Source organism: Anolis carolinensis, chromosome 1 (genome assembly GCF_035594765.1).
Source record: "Anolis carolinensis isolate JA03-04 chromosome 1, rAnoCar3.1.pri, whole genome shotgun sequence".
In the NCBI taxonomy this organism is placed as follows: domain Eukaryota; kingdom Metazoa; phylum Chordata; class Lepidosauria; order Squamata; family Dactyloidae; genus Anolis; species Anolis carolinensis.
The window spans coordinates 267,018,792-267,042,509 of record NC_085841.1 but is presented as its reverse complement, the minus strand read 5'-3'; the positions used below and the strand labels follow the sequence as shown (position 1 = coordinate 267,042,509).

The following is a 23,718-nucleotide window of genomic DNA, read 5'->3' as shown; positions in this document are numbered from 1 at the left end:
TTCAGGTGGTGTGGCTCCCACTGAAATAAGTGTTTAAAAAGAGTGCCTTAACTCAACTTCACTGAAAGTGTATTGAGGGCAAGCAATCTCAGAAAATGTGGTTTCTTAAGTCTGATGCTTTAACCCAGGTCTTATTGAAGAAAATGATCAGCCTCAGTTGGCATTATAACTCTATCCTGAATTTTATTAGGTCCCTTTTGTTCTGGTATTTTAACTGATGATGTTATTTTTATATTGCTGCTGCAGTCCCCACCACCAATGAAATCAACTGAATTTTACTTGGTGGTTGATTGATATCATTAACTCTTGCTTTATTGTCTTACTGTGTTTCATTTTTTTGTATATTGTTCAATGTATTTATGCTGTTGTTTTTGTAAATTGTCCTAGTCAGGCCTTGCCCCATGTAAGCCACCCCGAGTCCCCGCTGGGAGATGGTGGCGGGGTATAAATAAAGTTTTATTTTATATTATTATTATTATATGAGGAGAAATGATCCCAGAAAAGGTAGTTTCTCAGGTCTGATGCCTTAACCCAGGTCTTATTGAAGAAAATGATGTCTTAAAAATGACAGAAAGGGGAGCCTTGGAAATTCCCCCATTGGGACAAATGGGCCTGATCCAGACACTGAAAACAGCACGGGTTTAAACTTAATTGCACAACCCTATTCTTTAGTCATGTTTCTGGGATAAGATTTGCAGGCACTGTTTTACAATAACTTCAGTCCTACCCTGAGGGGTACACTCAGAAGGTGGTGCTTGAGGACTCCTGTTTGACCATTGTTCTGTAGTGTCCATTTTGTCTTCCATGCTGTTTAAAATCAACACAAAGCTACTGGGAGAAATTGGAGATTTGTGATTCAATATCATGAGTACATTGGTGATACCAAATGCAATCTTTCTCTTCTGTCTAACTCTACATAAACTGCTTCAGTACTAAACTAGTCTCTGAACCTCATCATATGCTGCTAAAGAATCATCCCCTCCCCACTTCTCTGCGCTGCCAGCACAGAGTCCCCCAGAGCCCATCACACTGTAATGATTAGCTAGGACCATGGATAAAAGGATTTGTACCTGGAATGCGTATGCTAAATCAAAAGGGCCATGACAGAAAAATAACTCACCAGATTGAAGACAAGCCACAGAGGTTTAATATAATTCAACCAAAAGGGATGCAAGTACAAGCAAGATGTTTCAAAATAGACAAGCAAAAACATACAGAGAAAGCAAGACATCTTATACAGTTCTGACAGCTATTCAGATTTTTAGCTCCTTCCCCTGATTGGCTGAAAAAAGGGCATCATAGGATCCCTGCTGGGATTGGCTGGGAGGAAGATTGGCAGCCAGGAGTTGGTCAGAATGAAGGACCAATCAGCTGTAGAGACACCCCCTGGGAGGGAACAGTCCAGGGAAAACAAATGGTAAAGATAAGTTGATGAGCTTTTGATTAGCTCAAATGTCCAGTTCTGTGCCAAACAAAGATATAGATCTTAGGAAACAAAGGTGCAAAACTCAAGGCACAAAGATGATCTTGGATTATCAAGGAATGGCTGAGAGTTAATGAACGCACATACTCTAAGCTTCTATTTTCATGGAGTTGCTGCAGATTCTCAACTTTATGTGACTTGTACCAACATTTGAAACTTATCTGACTGACAAAGGAAGTCACCTATCTTTTACAATGAATCTGATGATTATCTGGCTTGGGAAATAGCCAGAAGGATTTGCCCAATCTTTACCATTCCCAGGGGATTATCGGAATAGGATCACATAGGGGTTGCTGTTTCTAAGTTATATTTTGATACATATCTAAGAAGCAGTTTATATACATTTCATATATGAGAAATAGATACAGTACACAGTTGAAAGATACAAGTTGCACAAAATCATAAAATAGATGCAATTTAGGAAAGCATTAGATATGATAGAGATTATTGGTTTACAGCTGCTGCTGGTTGGGTCATGATCTTCTGATGCTTTGAACTTGTGCAAGTCTAGAAAGGGTCTGTTTAAAAATGGAAAAATTATATATTTATTTCTGAGCTCTTGATGAACTATAAATCTTTTTGGGAGGGTGGTTACCATGGCTCGATAACAACATGACACAGGGTACTTCCAGTGGGGCTCCATGGGGCTCCATGCTTACAGTGTTGTACACCCGACTCATCATAGAGCAAAGCCAGGGTAGCCAGGGAGGAAGCAGAGGCAGATGGGGAAATGTCATGGGAAGGGAGACTACAGACCTTGACAGTAGGGAACAGAGCATGACAGTTCCCTCTTCTGACCTACGGTTTCCCCTGATGTCCCTCGCTTAATCCCTGGCCGTCTGATAAGGTCCTCTGTCACCAGTCATGGACTGGGTAAACACATTGAAACTTAATATAGAAAAGATAAAGGTGCTCCGGCTCAGTCAGCAGTTAGATAAGGAAATTTGGATTGAGCATGTGCTGAATGGGACTACAACTGTGCTGAATTGGACTCCAGTAGAAATTTCTGCTTTGTAATTTGGACATTCTCTTGCACAAAATTCTAAGCATGGAAGGTGGTCTACTGGTCCATTTCCAGGAAGAATTAAATGTGCTGATCATGATCTATTAAGCCCTATAAAGCTTAATGTAGGCTTTCTAAAATACATACATTGTATCTCCTTATATATCAACCTACCTGAGTTTTAAGATCTTCAGGGGAAGGATTTTTCTCAGGCACATTAACATAACAGGTATGTTGGTGGAAATGTGGTAGTAAAGCCATCTGTATGGTTATTAGAATTTTGTGCAGAATTCATTTCTCCAGTTTCTTTCATTTGTTCAGGAGCATGAAACGTGAAGCCTTCTCTCCGATGAAAATCAGCTTAACACGAAAGCAATCTAAAGCTGATCCAGGCTCCCAGCCTGCTTTTGCCTGCAGCTGAGCGCCTCCCAGAACTTTTCTCCTTGCCTTGGAAAGAGTGTGTGTACTCAGCATGTATGCCTCGAAAATGTGCATGCCTGCCAGTACCAACAGCTGAGTGCCTCTTACTCTAGAGTAAGAGGTGCTTGGCTTCAAGCACTGGCAGGTGCACACGCTTTTCGGACCTGCACACCAGACATGCACTCTCCATGAAAATAGAGTGCATGCATACCATGGCGTGCAGTCCCAGAAAGTGCAGGCACCTGCAGTGGCTGCAGCCACATGTGCTTTCGGGGTCTGCACACCATGCCACACATGCACTTTCTTTCCAAGGAGAGTGTGTGTGTGGCGTGGCATGCAAACCCAGAAAGCACACACAAAGTCTCATTATATATTGACATAGTAAAATAGTATATTTGATATAAAAGAGCAAAATCAAGGTTTGCTATTTGGAAGGGGGCAGGTGGTATTTTTGAGCCATGGTTAGTGGAATCTGTGGATGCAGAATCTGTGAATACAGAGTGCTGAGTGTATACTGATTTTTAAAGTAACAGTGACTTTGGACCACAAGCCTAGCGTTCTTGATGGTGGTGACTGATGCTGAATGCTTGTTGCTCCCCGTTCTGTCCCCGAACTCCCAGTGATTCCTCTGTTCACTATAAAATAAATACATGTTTTCTCCTCTCTTCGTTGAGTGATTTTGATACTGTAAATCAAAAATGAGCAGTGAACTGGACTTCTGTTTTAAGGACTGTTTCTTCTCCTACCAAGAACATCTCTGAACACCTGCTGTTCTGGAGTCGTGTCCTTGGCTTGGTGATAGGTTGACCTGTACAAAGAAAGTGGGAGTTATTCCATGTATCCCCATAACAATAGTGGTTTCCAACCAGTGATTTTTCTATTCTAACAGAAGAGGGGAATGGGACAGCTGCTTGAGGTTTCGTAAGAAATAAAATTCTTTCTCTCTCTGGGTGGCTTATTGAGTTTGCTATCTAGGATTTTAAAAGCTGAACAGGTGGCTGACGTCAAGGACGCCCTTGAACTTGGAAGATTACCTTCAACCAACTGTTTCATGATAGTACTACCAGCTTCTCATTACTTCACAGGCTAAAATTGTATAATTGCAGTGCATTAAATTGACATTGAACTGCTTAATAGACCATGCTTCTGCACCTATACTGAGGTAAAACACTGCCATGAAAACAATTCTGTTTAATGTTGTTAGCAAGTTAAAGCTCATCTGTATCTGATATGCCATCTGAGGTGGGGATATCTGAAGTGTTTAGCAAGTTTTACTTCATATTATGTCTTTTGTGAAGGGACTTCTTTCAAAAGAAGAGCAGACACCTTTGATTCTTTACCCCAGTTGTGTTCTAGTTCAAATTTTGGTTATAGCATCCTATCTAATGAGGCTGGATGATGGTGAAATCTCAAATCCCACAAAAATATTGGGCCTTTGGCTATATCTATATGGGTTTTTTTTAAAAGATTGTAGCCCTCTGTGTTGGTCCTTAGTTTAATCTTATGCAGAATTGAGATCAGAAAATGCTTATTAAATAGCTTATTAAATTAATGTAGCTGAACTATAACAATTGTGGTGGGCCACACCAACACAATTGGCTTTATTTTTAAAGCAGCTTTGATTCTGCCACAGTTGTAGAAGCTATAGACGCAGCCTCCCCATATAATTGACCTTTGTTTTAAACTTGTACCACAATAAGAAATACTATCTGATACTACTCCTTCAGTTGAGTTGCCATGCAGAAGTTCTGGAATTTGTGATTCATTATCATGCAGCTGGGTGGGGAAACTGTAGTCTAGTGCAAAATAACTTCCAGACCTCTGAAAGTGAGGCATAAGCCTCTTCCAGATCATGTCCCCACTCTGTTTGACATTACCTGATGATGCTCTGGAAGTCATGTTCCACAGTGGCCTTTCCAATCCCATGCATTTCTATGCTATCCTCATTTTCATCTGAAAAATCAAAAAGAATAAGAACAGAGGTGGCCCATTATCATGCTTTGGAGGGCCACTGAGCTTCCCACAGGCCTTGAAGGGTTTCATCCCCTGCCATGCCATACATAGCATACATTCCACCTGCGATTATTTTATACATACAGTATATTTAAACATTGAGGCCCAATTCCTTCAAGGATACACAGAAAGGCCATTTTTGGCAAACAATTTGGGGCAGGGTGTGCTCATGGTGGCGAGAGGCCATGGGTTGTACTTTCACCAACCCTATTAAAGTACTTCTGAAGATATCCCTGGTTATTAATTCCATGAACAACACAACTGCCTAGTTTGCCATGCTTCATGACTGCACATGAACTTGCTTACTGGGCAGCATATGCCACTCTAATTATTTATCCCTATATATGGTTAAAGTATGAAATTCACAAACTTTCTCCACAGGATGATAAGACCTTAGTCTAGTTCAATACGCCCAAGAAAGATTGAATTCATGCTTCATGTGCAGCCATTCACCATAGCATATAAATCCTTTACAAAATTGGCACACATGGGATATAATAAAGTGGCAGATTTCTAAAGGGAAAAAATCAACTGGCCATGTTCAGAGTTGATCTTTCAGTTCTGGCTTTATAAATAAATTAATAACTTAATGCCATCCTAACATTATTGGTCATACAATGTAGCATCTCTGCAGCTTTTACCACATGCAACAACAAAATTATACTCATAGCTTTGATATACTGTGCGGTCCAGCAATTTCTATGTATATGCTCATCATTTATACAATAAATTGTATTCAAAATTCCATGCAGAGTAAAAATACACTCTGAGATTTTCTGTTACATGTTGTGATTTTCTTATAGCAAAAAGAAATAAGATTTTATTAAAAAAGGAGATAATTACAGGTTGAGTATCCCTTATCTTAAATGGTATGGAACAGAAGTGGTTGGGAGTTTTTCAGATTTTGGAGTTTTATATGATTACATACATACCATAATAAGATATTTTAAAGAGGACATCTAAGTGTAAACATGAATTTCATGCTATGTGTATAGCCAGAAAGTGATTTTATAAAACATTTTAAACAATTTTATGCATGAAACAAAGTTTAGAATCATTAGAAAGCAAAGGTGTCACTATATCTGTCACTCATTTGAACAATTTTGGTTTTTGGAGTATTTTGGATTTCAGAATTCCAGTTAAGGAATGCTCAAACAATATTCATAAATTTCATTAAAAGCAAACAAAATATCGGAATATGTTCATAATAATTAGGAACCTGGGAATGGCCTTGCATAACACATCCTTGATGTTGACATAATATAGTAACGAGGCACCTTTTCTGGAATGGCCTGTTCCAAGGCAACAAGTAATCATTCCAAGACATCACAGAAAATTGGCAACTAGGCAAAATGAACTTGAACTTTTGTCCAGTATTTGGACTAGAACTACCATTAGATTAACATCTTCATAAATTCTTTTGCAGTGATTGTATTGTGATAATAATCTCTTTTAGCACTTCATAGTTAGGAAGTTTTCTTATGGTGTGTGTGTGTATCATTAACCAATAAAGTTGAACAGAATGTGTTTTTACAAGAATCATGAATCATTCCTCATTCAGCAGTATGTGCATGTGGTATCAGGACATGTATAAGCAAATCCTTGTAGAATTTATAACCAAGAGGTTGGAGTGAGCATAGAATTTCAATAAAAACTTTCATTCTAGTTTTCCAAAGATGAGAAATCAGACGTCATTACTGGATTTCATGAGAGGAAAGGAAGTGCCATACCAGATTAGGTCAATGATTTCTTTCAGTTAGTTTCCAAATCTGATGTGTGTGATTCAACAGCATACACTTTCAACATGAGGAAAAATAAGGGCTGCTGGAGGTGAATCATGTTACCAAATAGCCAAAACATTGTCTGAGTTTTAGTTGTTATTGTTACATAGTATAGTCATTACGCATGATACCACTTGACAGCAGAGATACAGGACTTCCAGCTTATGTCCACAATTCATGACCCCAAATCTGGTCCATGATGTTCTCTGAAGAGGACATACTCCCTTTCCATTCCCATGCCTTGTCCTTGTTTTTGCTCTTTCCTTTATTCCCCAGATCATCTTCTTGCTTCCTTTTGTTCTTCACTGAAGGTTCTCTAGCTCTATTGATTTTTTCTTGCCACAATTTGATCTGTGTTCTGCCTGGTTCCTGACCTTTCCGCAAAGGCTTTGCATTTCAGGGTCATTGTGCTCTTTTCCAAACATCTCCTGCTCTGCCACCATGGCATTCTTCTCAACTGTAGTTAAAATGGTTTTAGTCATGGCCAAACCTATAAAATGTTAACTCCAAAGTTTACCTAGTAGGTTTCATATTTATTATTATTATTATTATTATTATTATTATTATTATTATTATTACTATTTCATAGAATCATAGAATCATAGAATCATAGAATAGTAGAGTTGGAAGAGACCACATGGGCCATCCAGTCCAACCCCCTGCTAAGAAGCAGGAAATCGCATTCAAAGCACCCCCGACAGATGGCCATCCAGCCTCTGCTTAAAAGCCTCCAAGGAAGGAGCCTCCACCACGGCCCCGGGGAGAGAGTTCCACTGTCGAACAGCTCTCACAGTGAGGAAGTTCTTCCTGATGTTCAGGTGGAATCTCCTTTCCTGTAGTTTGAAGCCATTGTTCCGTGTCCTAGTCTGCAGGGCAGCAGAAAACAAGCTTGCTCCCTCTTCCGTATGACTTCCCTTCACATATTTGTACATGGCTATCATGTCTCCTCTCAGCCTTCTCTTCTGCAGGCTAAACATGCCCAGCTCTTTAAGCCGCTCCTCATAGGGCTTGTTCTCCAGACCCTTAATCATTTTAGTCGCCCTCCTCTGGACGCTTTCCAGCTTGTCAACATCTCCCTTCAACTGTGGTGCCCAAAATTGGACACAGTATTCCAGGTGTGGTCTGACCAAGGCAGAATAGAGGGGGAGCATAACTTCCCTGGATCTAGACGCTATTCCCCTATTGATGCAGGCCAGAATCCCATTGGCTTTTTTAGCAGCCGCATCACATTGTTGGCTCATGTTTAACTTGTTGTCCACGAGGACTCCAAGGTCTTTTTCACACACACTGCTGTCAAGCCAGGCGTCCCCCATTCTGTATCTTTGATTTCCATTTTTTCTGCCGAAGTGAAGTATCTTGCATTTGTCCCTGTTGAACTTCATTTTGTTAGTTTTGGCCCATCTCTCTAGTTTGTCAAGATCGTTTTGAATTCTGCTCCTGTCTTCTGGAGTGTTAGCTATCCCTCCCAGTTTTGTGTCGTCTGCAAACTTGATGATCGTGCCTTCTAACCCTTCGTCTAAGTCGTTAATAAAGATGTTGAACAGAACCGGGCCCAGGACGGAGCCCTGCGGCACTCCACTTGTCACTTCTTTCCATGATGAAGACGACGCATTGGTGAGCACCCTTTGGGTTCGTTCGCTTAGCCAATTACAGATCCACCTAACCGTAGTTTTGTCTAGCCCACATTTTACTAGTTTGTTTGCCAGAAGGTCGTGGGGGACTTTGTCGAAGGCCTTACTGAAATCCAGGTACGCTACATCCACAGCATTCCCTGTATCGACCCAACTCGTAACTCTATCGAAAAAAGAGATCAGATTAGTCTGGCATGACTTGTTTTTGGTAAATCCGTGTTGACTATTAGCAATGACCGCATTTGTTTCTAAGTGTTCGCAGACCACTTCCTTAATGATCTTTTCCAGAATTTTGCCTGGTATTGATGTGAGGCTGACCGGACGGTAATTGTTTGGGTCGTTCTTTTTTCCCTTCTTGAAGATAGGGACCACATTCGCCCTCCTCCAATCTGCTGGGACTTCTCCCGTTCTCCAAGAACTCTCGAAGATAATTGCCAGTGGTTCTGAAATAACTTCCGCTAGTTCCTTCAGTACTCTTGGGTGTAGCTGATCTGGCCCTGGGGACTTGAATTCGTTTAGAGAGGCCAAGTGTTCCTGGACAACTTGTTTCCCTATTTGGGGTTGGATTTCCCCCAATCCTTCGTCCATTCCGTGTTGCTGAGGTTGAAGATGGCTTTTTTTTTCTGAGAAGACCGAGGCAAAGAAGGCATTAAGTAGTTCTGCCTTTTCCCTGTCCCCTGTCGCCATCACCCCATCTTCTTTTTGCAATGGCCCTACCGCCTCCTTTTTCTTCCTTTTTCTACCAATGTAAGCAAAAAAGCCTTTTTTGTTGTTTTTTATGTCCCTGGCAAGCCTGAGCTCATTTTGCGCTTTAGCCTTGCGAACCTTTTCCCTACAGGTGTTGGCTATACGTTTGAATTCTTCTTTGGTGATTTCTCCCCTTTTCCACTTCTTGTGCATGTCACTTTTGAGCTTTAGCTCAGTTAGAAGTTCTTTGGACATCCATTCTGGCTTCTTTGCACTTGTCTTATTTTTCTTCTTTGTTGGCACTGTTTGCATTTGCGCCTTGAGTATTTCACTTTTGAAAAACTCCCATCCATCCTTAACTCCCTTGTTTTTTAATATCGGCGTCCATTGAATGCCGCTCAGTAATTCCTTCATTTTTTGGAAGTCAGCTCTCTTAAAGTCCAGAATGCGTGTTTGACTTGTCTTAGTTTCAGCATTCCTTTGTATTGCAAACTGCAGGAGCACATGGTCACTTGCCCCTAAGGATCCAACCACTTCAACTGTATTGATCAGGTCTTCCACATTTGTTAAGATTAGATCAAGAGTTGCTGATCCCCTTGTTGCCTCTTCTACCTTCTGGACCATAAAATTATCTGCAAGGCAAGTGAGGAATTTGTTGGACTTTGTACTCTTGGCTGAGTTTGTTTTCCAGCAGATATCGGGATAATTGAAATCGCCCATGACTACTATATCTCTTCTTTGTGCCTGTTTGGTCAACTGTTGACAGAAGGCTTCATCAAGTCCTTCATCCTGACTCGGAGGTCTGTAGTAGACACCCACGACAAGATCTTTTTGAGTCCCGGTTCCCTTGATTCTTATCCAGATGCTTTCAAGCTGGTTTCCCGGATTACAGTCTTGCATTTCTTCTGCAACGTAACTGTTTTTGACATATAAAGCTACTCCCCCTCCTCTCCCCTTTGTTCTATTTCTGTGAAAGAGGTTATAGCCCTCAATGGTTAAATTCCAGTGATGGGAGTCATCCCACCAGGTTTCAGTGATGCCTATGACATCGTATGTGTGGTGCTGTGCTAGGAGTTGGAGTTCGTCTTGCTTATTTCCCATGCTCTGAGCATTAGTGTAAAGACATGTAAGCCCCTGTGACCTCCCCTCAAACTGTTTATTTGGGATTATTGTGCTCTCTGTACTTGGTCCTTGCTGTGTTTGTGCAGCCCTCCGTTTAGCCTTTCGGCGGTTCCCTGTGGTCGTGGGTAATATAGTGTTCGCCAGGCTGTTGTTCCCCTCCCCCAGTGGATCTAGTTTAAAGTGCGCCTGATGAGGTTTGTGAGTCTGTGTGCAAAAAGATGTTTTCCTACTTGTGTGAGATGCACCCCATCGTTTGCCAGTAGTCCATCCTCTTGGAAGAGTAGACCATGGTCAAGGAAGCCAAAATGCTCCTCTTGACACCATTTTCTGAGCCAGTTATTGACCTGTACTATTTTTCCGGCCCTTGTAGAGCCGTGTCCTACAACAGGGAGGAGGGATGAAAAGATCACATGTACATTATACAGTTTTAGCTTTGTTCCCAGAGCTCGAAAATCATTTGTGATCTTTTGAAAAGTATGCCTAGCGGTGTCATTGGTACCTACATGAATCAACATAAGGTGGGGAGGGTGATGGGGCTTTAGGAGCCTGCTGAGCCTCTGAGTGATATGGTGTATTTTTGCCCCCGGGAGGCAGCATGTTTCTCGAGCCATCCCATCCGGTCTGGAAATGATGGCTTCCGTTCCTCTAAGGAGGGAGTCACCTACTACCAAGACCTGTTTCCTTTGAGGATTGACAGGGTCCCTTTTGTGCAAGACAGTGTGTATGTCCCCTGAAGAGTGTTCCTGTTGAAGTGAATCATGTAGGTGTAAAGTGTTGTCCTCCTCCTCAACATCCCCAGTGCATTCATCAATGACAATCCATTGAGATACATCCGAGAGCCCATTACTCTCCCAAGGATGTTCCTGTTGCTCCTGGTCTATGATTGGGGATGGAGCATTTGCATGATTACATAAGTGTGACTGTGGTGATGCACTGTCCCCGTCAGGGCTATCCCCTGCGCATTGATCCAGGGTGGTCCACTGAGTGGTATCTAAGAAACTGTGGTCCTCCACAAGATGTGTTTCCTGATTGTATGTTAATGATGTAAGAATTTCAAATCTGTTGTGTAAATGCAGCTGAGCAGAGGAGTTCTGCGGAGGCTGCCTGGTCCTGCGTCTCCTTCTATGGGTGACCTCCTTCCAAGCCTGAGGGTTGTCTACCTTTGAGTTGATCTCCCCATAAGGTTCCTGATCATGGTCTTGGTGGTGTTGGTGTGATGCAGGCTGCTGATCTACAGCAGCGTGTTGTGCAGTGTCCAAGAAGAGCTCGAGAGCCTGAATGTCCTTAAGGGTCTTAATACGGTGCTCGAGCTGTTGGATCCTCTGCTCCATCAAAGTCATCTGTTTGCATTTGGAGCAGATGTAGTTGTCTAGTTTTTGTGTGAAAAAGCGGAACATGCCACAGCTGGTGCATGTGATGGGAATGTTTTGCTTTTGTTGCATCTCTTGGTGAGCGTGGTGGCCAAGTGGGATCTTTGTACAGTTAAGTAATATGCACGCACTTTATGTGCAAACTGCAACAAATCACCTCTTTGTGTATTTGTTTATGTTGCTTTGTTTCCTGTATGTACTGCAAAGGATAGTTAGTAAAGGTGCCACAGGAGCCAAGCCCACACTCAGTTTAAAATCTTAGCCAAATCTTAGCCAAATCCTACCTGAAGCCAGGGAGCAAAAATGTCCTCCTGCTGCCTCTGCTTCTGCGAGAACCAACTGCCCTTCTGGGATCAGGCTCTGGCAGAAACTCACACTGGCAAATAAAGCTTTCCCAGAAACTCAATTAACGGGACAATGCCTGCTGTCAATCAACTTAAGTACCTGGCTCTCTTTCAACACAACAGTCACACAACAGTTAGACTTTGACCACAGGAGCCAAGCCCACACTCAGTTTAAAATCTTAGCCAAATCTTAGCCAAATCCTACCTGAAGCCAGGGAGCAAAAATGTCCTCCTGCTGCCTCTGCTTCTGCGAGAACCAACTGCCCTTCTGGGATCAGGCTCTGGCAGAAACTCACACTGGCAAATAAAGCTTTCCCAGAAACTCAATTAACAGGGGACAATGCCTGCTGTCAATCAACTTAAGTACCTGGCTCTCTTTCAACACAACAGTCACACAACAGTTAGACTTTGACCACAGGAGCCAAGCCCACACTCAGTTTAAAATCTTAGCCAAATCCTACCTGAAGCCAGGGAGCAAAAATGTCCTCCTGCTGCCTCTGCTTCTGCGAGAACCAACTGCCCTTCTGGGATCAGGCTCTGGCAGAAACTCACACTGGCAAATAAAGCTTTCCCAGAAACTCAATTAACAGGGGACAATGCCTGCTGTCAATCAACTTAAGTACCTGGCTCTCTTTCAACACAACAGTCACACAACAGTTAGACTTTGACCACAGGAGCCAAGCCCACACTCAGTTTAAAATCTTAGCCAAATCTTAGCCAAATCCTACCTGAAGCCAGGGAGCAAAAATGTCCTCCTGCTGCCTCTGCTTCTGCGAGAACATTTCAAAAGCTGAATGGGCATCTGTTGGGGGTGCTTTGACTGTGCTTTTCCTGCCTGGTAGAAAGAGATTGGACTGGGTGTCCTCTGCAGTTTTCCAGTGAAACAGTACTGTTAAGTTTATATTTTTTAAAAAGAAAGAAATGCTATTCATAAAAACTTTTTAAAGTCTCAAAAATCAATGGATGTGTGAAACCTGATACCTGGGGTGGGGAGAACAGTGGTACATGTATTCTACCATTCTAGCAAGTATCATCCTGATAGCTCTAAAAATGAGGGAGAAAGGAGCCCCCCTCCCGTGCAATTACATAATGAAAAAGTAACAAAATTTTCATTATATTATTATAGTTACAATATGGACCCCTTACGATATTTTAGAAACACTTTAGAAATTATTCACTGCCTTTCCCCCTAATTTAGTAATGAGTATTAAAACATTTTTTCATTGATTGCTTGTACATTTTGAAGCATCTTGCTTATTCTTGCATCCCTTTTGGCCAAATTGTATTTGATCTCTGTGCACAGTCTTATCTGGCTTAGGAAATAGCCAGAAGGATTTTTCCAACCTTTTCATTTCCCAAGAGATTATCTGAACAGGTCAGAGAGGGATGGCTTTTTCTAAGTTCCATTTTGACACATTTCTAAGAAGCAGTTTATATACATTTCATATATAAGAAATAGATACAGTACACAGTTGAAAGATACAAGTTACACAAAATCATAAAGTGGTTATTAAGGGGTTAGATATGATAGAGTTTAGGGGTTTACAGCTACTGCTGGTTCAGTCTTGATCTTCTGATGCTTTCAACTTGTGCAATTCCAGAGAGGATATTTTTAAAAATGGGGAAATCATATATTTATTTCTGATCCTTTGGTGAACTATAAATCTTAGGTGGGTTACCATAACTCCTATAGCGGATTAAGAGAGCAAGGAATAAGAATACAGGCAGTTTATACACCCAACTGGTAATCAAATCATAGGCACAGTAGGAGAAAATGCAGGTCTGATTAGGGGTAAGAAACACAGAGTACAGAAGAGATGTGTTGTTTCTTCTGCTTTCCTGCTTCCTATTCATATCACCCTCCACACATTCCAGAGAAAAATTGTTCATAGATAGTACAGAAAGAAAGGGAAGTATATTTATCCATATACGATTGAGTCCTACTGCAGGGCCCTATAATAATAATAATAATAATAATAATAATAACTTTATTTTTATACCCACCCCATCTCCCCGGAGGGACTCGGAGCGGCTTACATGGGGCCATGCCCGACATAAAAGTACAATCACAGCAATAAAACAGTAAAACCAATTTTTCACATCAATAAGACATCAACGTCAGTAAAACAGTCATAAAAATCAATATCCTGCATAAAATATTAAAAACGGAAGGCTAGAAACAGATCTGGGCCAAAGTGCAAAAGACATCACATGGGAGAGGTAGTTTCATGGCTAAAATAATCAATAAAGTGCAAGTAATTATGGCCAGGCATCCTATTGTTGAGTGGGCAGATGAATCAGCCTACAAAATTAATCCTCAAAGGCCTTTTGGAAGAGCCAAGTTTTTAGGCTCTTCTGGAAGGAGAGTAGGGTAGAGGCTTGCCTGATCTCCCTAAGGAGCGAGTTCCTAAGCTGGGGGGCCACGACGGAGAAGGCCCTCTCTCTCGTCCCCACCAACCCTAGGCAATTTATTTATACAGTAAATCAAGATACAGCTCAAACCAATTTGTTATGATTATAACATTAATGAGCAATCAAAAGCAATTCAGTGAGCTATCATATTAAAGGAAGCATTGAATTAAAGAGGTTTAAATATTTACATACATAATAAGACAGGGAGGAGTAAAACACATCTAATTACTATACTCTTTTGCAGGAACTACCCTGTTTCCCCTAAAATAAGACATCCCCAGAAAATAAGACCTAGTAGAGGTTTTGCTGAAATGCTAAATATAAGGCCTCCCCCGAAAGTAAGACCTAGCAAAGTTTTTGTTTGGAAGCATGCCCGCCGAACAGAACACCAGAGCATGCAGGATCGGTAAATATACGTACCGTAGAGTGTTGGGCATGGAATTAATGGTAGTAACAAGAAATTCTTGATAGGATTCACAGTTTGTCTGGTTATGCTGGTTTGTGATGACAACTAATGTACAGTATATAATAAATGTTCATTTTTTTGTTCAACAATTAATGTGAATTCTTCTTCATGGAAAAATAAGACATCCCCTGAAAATAAGACCTAGAACATCTTTGGGAGCAAAAATTACTATAAGACACTGTCTTATTTTCGGGGAAACACGGTATTTAGTGGCTGAATGCTTGTTTGAATAAGAAGATATTTTCCTGGTGGTGGAGGGACAGTTGAGAAAAGACATATATTTCCTCCAGTAAAAACGAATTGCACAATATGGGAACAGTCATCCCTACTGGAAATGCATGCAAGCAAGCAAAATTTTCTAATGTTATCTATGGGGCAAACTGTAAAACAGGGATGGCTGACTGTGGCCCTAATTCATACTGTAACTCCCATAGTTAGAGATGGGCATGAACTGAACATCAAATATCTGGTCTTTCAGCAATTGACAGCATTTCTCATATACATGCCAATTGCATGTATTTAATAGGCTGGTTTTAATCCTAATTAGGGGTGTGCATAATTCGGTTTGGTGATTCGGGATTTGGAAAAATTCGGTGATCTGGCAGCTGGACCACCAAAAATGGACAGGACGGGGGGCAGCCGGAGGCTCAACTGGAAAAGATAATGAGCAACTGTATCTTTTGGCTAATGGGGCATTGGGGCTGTGTGGCACTCTACCTGAGGTGAAGGCTGCGGTGGTGGCTCCTCCTCTTTTTTCTTCCTTGGCAGCCTCCTCTGTCCCTTCACAACCCCCCCCCCAAACCCAGCAGAGTTTCCGCTGAAGGCAAATAAGGCTGGAAAAAGAGAGAGGAAAGGGAGAAATGGAGAAAAAGTGGGGAAGGTTGCCCTAGGCCTCTCCATCCGGCAGTCTTTTCACCTGCCGGATGTTGATGTTTGTACCCAAGAATTCAGTAAAACAGACCTTGGACATTCCTCGCCTCCATTCCCTAGGAGAGAATCCTATTGTGCTGACAGAGAAGTCAGGGAACAGAATCGCAGGAGTTTACGGATTGCAGCCAAACAACAGGCTGATTAGACTTGCTTCCCTTGGGAAATTCTAAGGAGTCTTGCATCTGGACAAAGTTGGGTTTCGCTTCCCGTTCTCTAGGGAAAGAGGTTGTTGGCGGGAAAACGAGACCCAATATAGGTGCCTGACGCGGGAGAATCTTTGCGGAGTCAACAGAGCTGCTTCAGGAGTGAGATCGTGTGTGGACTTCGTAACTCCAGTTCCTTGCTTTCCGGATCAAGAATTCAAGTACTGCCTTGCCTTGCTGTTAACCACGGACCTTGTTCCAAGATTCACTGTTTGCCTTGTTCCTAGTCACGGACCTTGTTCCAAGATTCACTGTTTGCCTTGTTCCTAGTCACGGACCTTGTTAAAGAACCAAGATTATTTCCAGCCTTGTTGTCAAGCTTCCTTGGACTCCTAAGACTCTGGCATTTCCCCACACTATTTCTTGGCAATAGTGTGTGTTTCGGTATTGGATTTAAACTTTGAACTCTAATATCATTTATTGGACAATGCATTTTTGGACTATTTTTGACCTCATTTGAAAGGTCTGCTTCTGAACTATATTCTTCACTTGTTTTTATTACTTTTATACATTTCCTTAATAAAGATATTAGATAGAGATTGGCCTCCGTGTATGGTTCTTGGTGCCCTGCTGCCAGGGGTCTGACAACAACTTAAATTCTCCGAACATGTCTCCTCCTATGAACCATCAAGAACGCTAAGATCGTCGGGAGAGGCCCTGCTCTCGGTACCACCTGCCTCTCAGGTGGGAATGAGGGACAGAGCCTTCTCAGTGGTGGCTCCTCGGCTGTGGAATGCCTCCCCAGTAACATCTGGCGGGCCCCAACTCTCCTGGGATTCAGGAAGAACGTTAACACATGGCTTATTGCGCAAGCATTTAATGAGTAAGCAAATATTGACACGGTCTGAATTAAGGTCTATGTACAAGGTTCTTGGAAGAATGGAATTAAGTAATTTATATGTTTTTAATGCTTTTTAATGTTTGCATAATATATTTTTACTGATTACTGTTAATTGTTTTAAATGTGTTGTTAATTTTATTGATTGCTTGGCATTGAATCTTGCCGGGTGTTGTAAGCCACCTTGAGTCCCCTAGGGTGAGAAAGGCGGGGTAAAAATGTTGTAAATAAGTAAAATAAATAAAATGACCATTTAAGGCATAATGTAGAAGCCTTTATTGAAAATAAAGATGGAAGAATAAGTAATTAAAATATATTGTTAAATGGGCCCAGCTTCAATAGTACAGAGTAGTATTGCTGCTTCAAAGCCTGGCTGCCCTCTACCAAGGTTAATTAGTCACCTTGCAGCTTCAAAGCCTGCTCTCTTCCTGCCTGGGGGAATCCTTTGTTGGGAGGTGTTAGCTGGTCCTGATTGCTTCCTGTCTGAAATTCCCATTTTCAAAGTGTTGCTCTTTATTTACTGTCCTGATTTTAGAGATTATATTGTTCTGTTTTATTATACTACAGTAATTTTTATATACAGTATTATATTTATAATCTTATATCTTATAATCTTATAATTCTGGGGTAATCAAAAAAAAATCTGAAAACAAGAATCTCTTTCAAGCCAGAACTCATACGCTAGGAATATTGGATGACTAAATAAAAAAGGGGCATGAGATAATACTGCAATATATGTCAACAGCAGCAAGAATCTTGTATATTCAACAGTGGAAAAAGATAGAAACACCCACTATAGAAGACTGGACAGTGAAGATATGAGAAATAATACGAATGGACAAATTAGCAATATTGTTGAGGGACAAGTCACAGGACACTTTCTTAGAAGAATGAAAACATTAGTATAGATATATCTCAGGAAAAAGGGAAATACTCTATGTACAGGTTTGGAAATATATATTGCTGAGATATTTATTTGATAATGTTAAAATAAGCAGAAGTAAACAATTTGTGGGGTATAAGGTGGAAGAAAAATAAATTATAGAGAAACCAAAAAAAAGAGAAGCAAGTAATTCACGTTAAAAATAATTTATGCAAATATGTTTGTGATTTAACCTAATATATAATTAGATTAGAGATGTATGTGGTGTGGTTTGATATCTAATTCTTGTTAGGTGTGTGTGTGTGTGTGTGTGTGTGTGTGTATAAAATTAAAAATATTGGGGGGGGAAGCAGAAGTCATGATAGAGAAAAACACTAGAGCATGCATCTACACTGTAGAATTAATACTTTACTTTAACTGCTGTAGCACAGTGTTATGGGAAAATAGGAATTATAGTTTTACAAATAATTTAATCTTTTCAGCCAAAGAATGCTGGTACTTCACCAAACTAAAGACCCTAGGATTCCACAGCATTGAGTCATGGCAGTTAATTTGATGCCAAACAGGATTAATTCTACAGTGCAGATGCACTCTTAGCAGATGATGGCGGGTCTGTAAATCCCAGATTTATGTTCTTGCAACAGCTGTTCACAAAATAAAGTCAGCCATTTCTCACATGCACAGACCTCCTAAAAGGAGCCCCCAATGGTGTAGTGGACTAAGTGACTTGAAGGTTGGGTTGCTGACCTGAAAGCTGCCAGGTTCGAATCCCACCTGGGGAGAGTGCGGATGAGCTCCCTCTATCAGCTCCAGCTCCATGCGGGGACACGAGAGAAGCCTCCCACAAGGATGGTAAAAACATCAAAACATCCGGGCGTCCCCTGGGCAACGTCCTTGCAGACGGCCATTTCTCTCACTCCAGAAGCAACTCCGGTTGCTCCTGACACGAAAAAAAAAAAAAACCTCCTAAAGCAACAGTCTCATGGAGAAACATATTTATGATTTCTTTTCATCCCTACAACAATTACAGGCTTTTGTTTGTCTCATGGGATACAAATATACTTTAATGAACATTTCTCACCTTTTCTTCTCAACAAATTCCTAAGGCTAAGATGCTGACTTTACTTGAGAACGGGGGTCTGTTTACACAGTGAGTATAAACAATTTCCCAGCAATATTAAGAAATGACATCATTTTACTAGGTTTATTGCTTAATATTGCAAAGATTCAGACAAAGCATTTTATGGTCTATTAATTGTATTGTTTTGCTGGGAGATCTAGCTACTCTTAACACTCAAGGGAAGGATTGGAAACATGAAGCTGTACGAGTATTAGAGTGTTTGTGAACATTCACGTTTGCTGCAATTAGTTATTGCAGAGTGTTAGAAGGAGGCATTGTAAAATTTGTTTTTAAAATGCACAACATTATCTTAAGAAATGCCAAAACATTGCTAATGTCCACCCACCAGGGATGTGTCTGACATTATCACATCATAAATGGTGGCGGTCCTGCTGTTTGGGTAGATCGGATACTGTCTGTCTAATCCATAACTTTCCTGTCAACCAACAGAGTGATATGCAGCATATTTAGACTTTGCACTGGAAGTCGGATACCAAAATAGATGTAGTTGGCTCTGTCTCTGGTATCTCTTCAGCTTTTCTTCCAGCATCCCTTTCCTCTTTCTCATTAGATCAAGTGAACATCAACCATCAGTGAGGGTGAATGTGGAGAACCAATTTGCTGTACAATGGCTAAAGTGTTAAAATGGGATGTGGGCAATCTAGATTCAAGTCTCTGCTCAGTCATAAGGTTCATAAGAGAGTTACTGTCTCTCAGCCAAACCTTGGCAGAAAAGCTGGTGTGGATTGCAACATCCAGAATCCCCAGTCAGCATGACCGGAGGGAATCAATCACATAGAGCTGGAATGTGAGCACCACAGCATATCTTTCATTTGTAACCATGGCATCATTTGAGTTGGAGAGGCTATTGCCTATTGTCACAAAGCTAATGCTCAGCTCAGACCTCAGGACTATCCTAATGATCCTCACATGTATGGTGATTCATAACAATAACAACAACAACAACAACAACAACAACAACAACAACAACTTTTAAATAATACCACACTATCATCTCCCGTAAGGCAGCTTAAAAACACACACGATGGTGCCATACAACATATAGAATACAATATATCAACATTAAAACCAATAACATATTAAAACCAGACATATAAAATTAACAAGAACAACAGGATCTATAAAATATAGCCTAAGAGGTAGGGTTGCACCCAAATATTTTATCACTCAAGGCAAAGACCAAGATGGAAACACACTTCATAGCATCTACCAAAACAGAATAAATTGACAGTTGAATCTAATGTCAATTAGAAGATATTACAATATTCTTAGCTGCACTTGAAGATAAAAGGGTCATGGGGAACACATCACTGGCCCATTCTGCACCCCACAAAAACCAGTTATAGCATAGGCCATGTTACTTGTCTAAGCAGGGATGGCCCTGCTTGTTGGCAACTACCTTCCTTGGTGGTTTTCTTTCACTGATGGTGAAGCAATTGCTATGATTCTTGTGGTCCCTATTCCCATGTCCATGGCTTTATTCACTTCTATTTATAAATGGGGGAAAATGCTGATGAAGGACCATCTTTTCCTGTTAGGAATTTACAGATTGTGAACCTATGAAAAGTTCAAAAGAATTCCATCCAAATTGTGGGGACTGTTTGTTCCCAATCTTGGCGGCATGTGCATAATGCATGAACAGTATCCCTTCATTAGTCTAATATGCTGTACCAGGTTAGGACTGGCAGGGAACATTTTCTAGTGTGTTTCTTTTTAAGGATGAAGGAATGAATATAAAACCTCTGATATTTTGTTTATGTTGCTTGTGAACTGATGAACTTTATTCTGATTGGCTGCTGCAAATCACTGGGGAGTTATGGTGGTATCTACACCAAGTCCTGTTGCAGCCAATATAGATGTCTGCTTGGCAGCTGCATTAATTTTTTTCCATAATTGTATGCAGGTTGATTTTACTGCTTGGGCCAGAAAAGTAGAAGGAATTGCCATATATATAGATATACAGTCTCATGTTCTTCCCACTCAAATACACAGAGCATTGTTTCCCAAATGCTCCAACAGAGGAAATCAAATGTTGTTACTGTAACATGAGCCCAAAGTTTCAAAATCATTCCTGCTCCAAGGACTACTCCCCAAAGCCAATGGTCATCATAAAGCAAGGCAAATATGCCTATCCCTACAACATTGTTTGAGGGCTGGGCTACACTGTCTATGGCTTATCTAACAACTCCTGGAAGAGTCTAGATGTCCACCTGTGACGTGCAGGAAGGAGGTAGCCAGTGTATTAAGTTCGGTGACTAACCATTTACACACTTTCCTTGCTTGATAGTTTGATAGTGCTTGATAGTTAACATTGCACAATAAGAGAAAACCTCTTCCCGCAACCAGAACAAAGCATGGCCATTGTAACATTGTACATATGTGCCTTCAATTTTATAGTTCACATTTCTATAAACATGGCATACAAGTTGTCTTAGAAAAGTAAACCCATTGAGAAACAATCATTATTCTTTTCAATTTTTTTTAGTAATATTAATTAAATTAATCTATCATTGGTAAAATATTTCTTAAAAAAGACACACATCTTATTATCAAAACATTACACCTTTCAGCACCTTTCAGCAACAATTAAACAACATGGCCAGCAACCTGTATGGACAGAAAGTTTTTGCCTGATGGTGAAAAATATGGACACACACAGCACAGCGCATCTCTCTCTCTTTCCCTTGAGAAGGGTGGAGGGAAATCATCTCAGGAGAGCAATGCTCCCAATCACAGTGACACTAGGGGACCTGAACAGTGTGGAAAGAGAAAGCTTTCCCCCACTGGGTAACCCGGCAGCAATTGCTATTTCAGTAAACATATCATTTTGTGTTCAGTAAACACACATTCCAGAGGAATGCTCTCATTGTTTTTTTGGTCTGTGATGCATTAATGAAGAAATAAAGTTTAGGTTGTGTAATGGCGACAGCTTGAAATAATTTTGCCTAGTGTTATTTCACAGTGAAGTTTTGGAAGGCGAGGTAGAGGAAAGACCTGATTTAATATAAAGTTACCAACATGTGCAAAAAAGAAGGGGAGAGAAAAAGAAGGAAAGAAAAAACAAAAGAAAAAGAAAGAGATGCAAACAATCCACACATCACAAACGAATAAAATTAATTCTTTGACACAGAACTGCAAGAGATAAAATTTAAAGTGGGTTATATGAGGTTCTCTATCTATCTATCTATCTATCTATCTATCTATCTATCTATCTATCTATCTATCTATCTAATATTTGTTTGGAGTAGTGAATTCATTTCATGATATTGTAAACATTTTTGATATTCAGAATCACTTGTCCCAAATGGATACAAAATTCTGGGCAAGTTCTCCAGGAGCAGAGTCTACATAAACATACCTTTTGATTACATTTCCAAGAAATGCACCTTAGCATGTAACGATGAAGGTAAATAAAAGTAGGCTGGTCTGGAGCTGCTTTTTTATGTGACCATTTCACTCTCCTAGTGAAAAAAAGGGAAGTGAAAAGGCTTTTATATCTCCATTAAGCAATTTAGGTGAGTCTGTATGGAAATACTATCACCATTACCCAGGCTACTATTCTTGCTACATTTTGCACATCAACAACTGAAGAACACACACATTCCTACTTTCTTTCTTTTTTACTCTGTGTGCACTATGAAATGTATTCTGACAGCTCATCTTTCCTGTTATTAAAGCAAACAATGGTTTCTTTAAAAGAAATCAGCAATGGGCAGAACAGTTCGCTTTCTGGAGCCAAAACCAAAATATTCAAGAAAACCATAATATAGCAAGACTTCTCTTCATCCTTCAAGATGACTTACTATCAAAAGGTTGCAATTGTCCAACTTTCTTGAATCTTGAATGTCTCTTGTGAGATTTTGTTCACACATGCAATTTTCATCACTTGATGTCTGAGCTCTACAAGAATAAATGAGCCATTATTAATGAAGTACCACATACTTCAGAGATTATTAACCATAGTCTATCCTGTTTAAAGCAAATGGGAGTTGTAGTCCATGAACATAATCTAACCCTGATACATAGAACACTCAGATTACTTCAACTCAATTAATATTCAATGTAAAGCTGACACGATATGAGGACTTAAAGATCGAATTGCAAAGACTCTGGCACAAGCCAGTCAAGGTGGTCCCAGTGGTGATCGGCATACTGGGTGCAGTACCTAAAGACCTTGGCCTGCACTTAAACACAATCGGCGCTGACAAAATTACCACCTGCCAGCTGCAGAAGGCCACCTTACTGGGATCTGCACACATTATTCACCTATACATCACACAGTCCTAGACACTTGGGAAGTGTCCGATATGTGATCCAATACAACAGCCAGCAGAGTGTCTGCTGTGGACTCATCTTGTTGTGTTTCAAATAATAATAATAATAATAATAATAATAATAATAATAATGCCACATGCTAAGTCTAGCAAGAATCGGTGATTCAACCTAAAATTCATACAATTGATCCAGAAGTCATAGGGAAATCTATCAGTTCATTGAATATACCTTCTCTGTCTTAGACATTTTTCTGCTTCTCCCTGATAGATAGGTTAGCTATATAATAATAATAATAATAATAATAATAATAATAATAATAATAATAAGGTTCACCAATGGAACACTGAAGAAGGAGACAGAAAGCCTGATTCTTGGAGCCCAGGAGCAAGCCATCAGAACAAATGCAATTAAGGCCAAAATAGAAAAATCAGCTAAAGACCCAAAATGCAGGTTGTGCAAGGAAGCTGACGAAACTATTGATCATATCCTCAGCTGCTGTAAGAAAATTGCACAGACAGACTACAAACAGAGGCACAACTATGTGGCCCAAATGATTCATTGGAATTTATGTCACAAGTACCACTTGCCAGCAGTAAAGAACTGGTGGGATCACAAACCTTCAAAGGTAGTGGAAAATGAGCACACAAAAATACTGTGGGACTTTCAAATCCAGACTGACAGAGTTTTGGAACACAACACACCAGACCTCATGGTTG

The 23,718-nt window shown here is 40.5% G+C and overlaps 1 long non-coding RNA gene across 1 annotated transcript in view; it reads right to left on the bottom strand.

Annotated features, from left to right (window-relative positions):
- Positions 1-1,135: 1,135 nt before the first annotated feature.
- Positions 1,136-23,718, bottom strand: part of LOC107982807 (uncharacterized) — an 88,424-nt gene continuing 65,841 nt past the window's right edge. Inside the window, exons 3-4 of the long non-coding RNA XR_001730254.2 lie at positions 4,784-4,859; positions 1,136-3,714 (exon numbers count right to left, since the gene is read on the bottom strand). This is a non-coding gene — a long non-coding RNA (uncharacterized LOC107982807). The remainder of the gene's footprint in view (positions 3,715-4,783; positions 4,860-23,718) is intronic.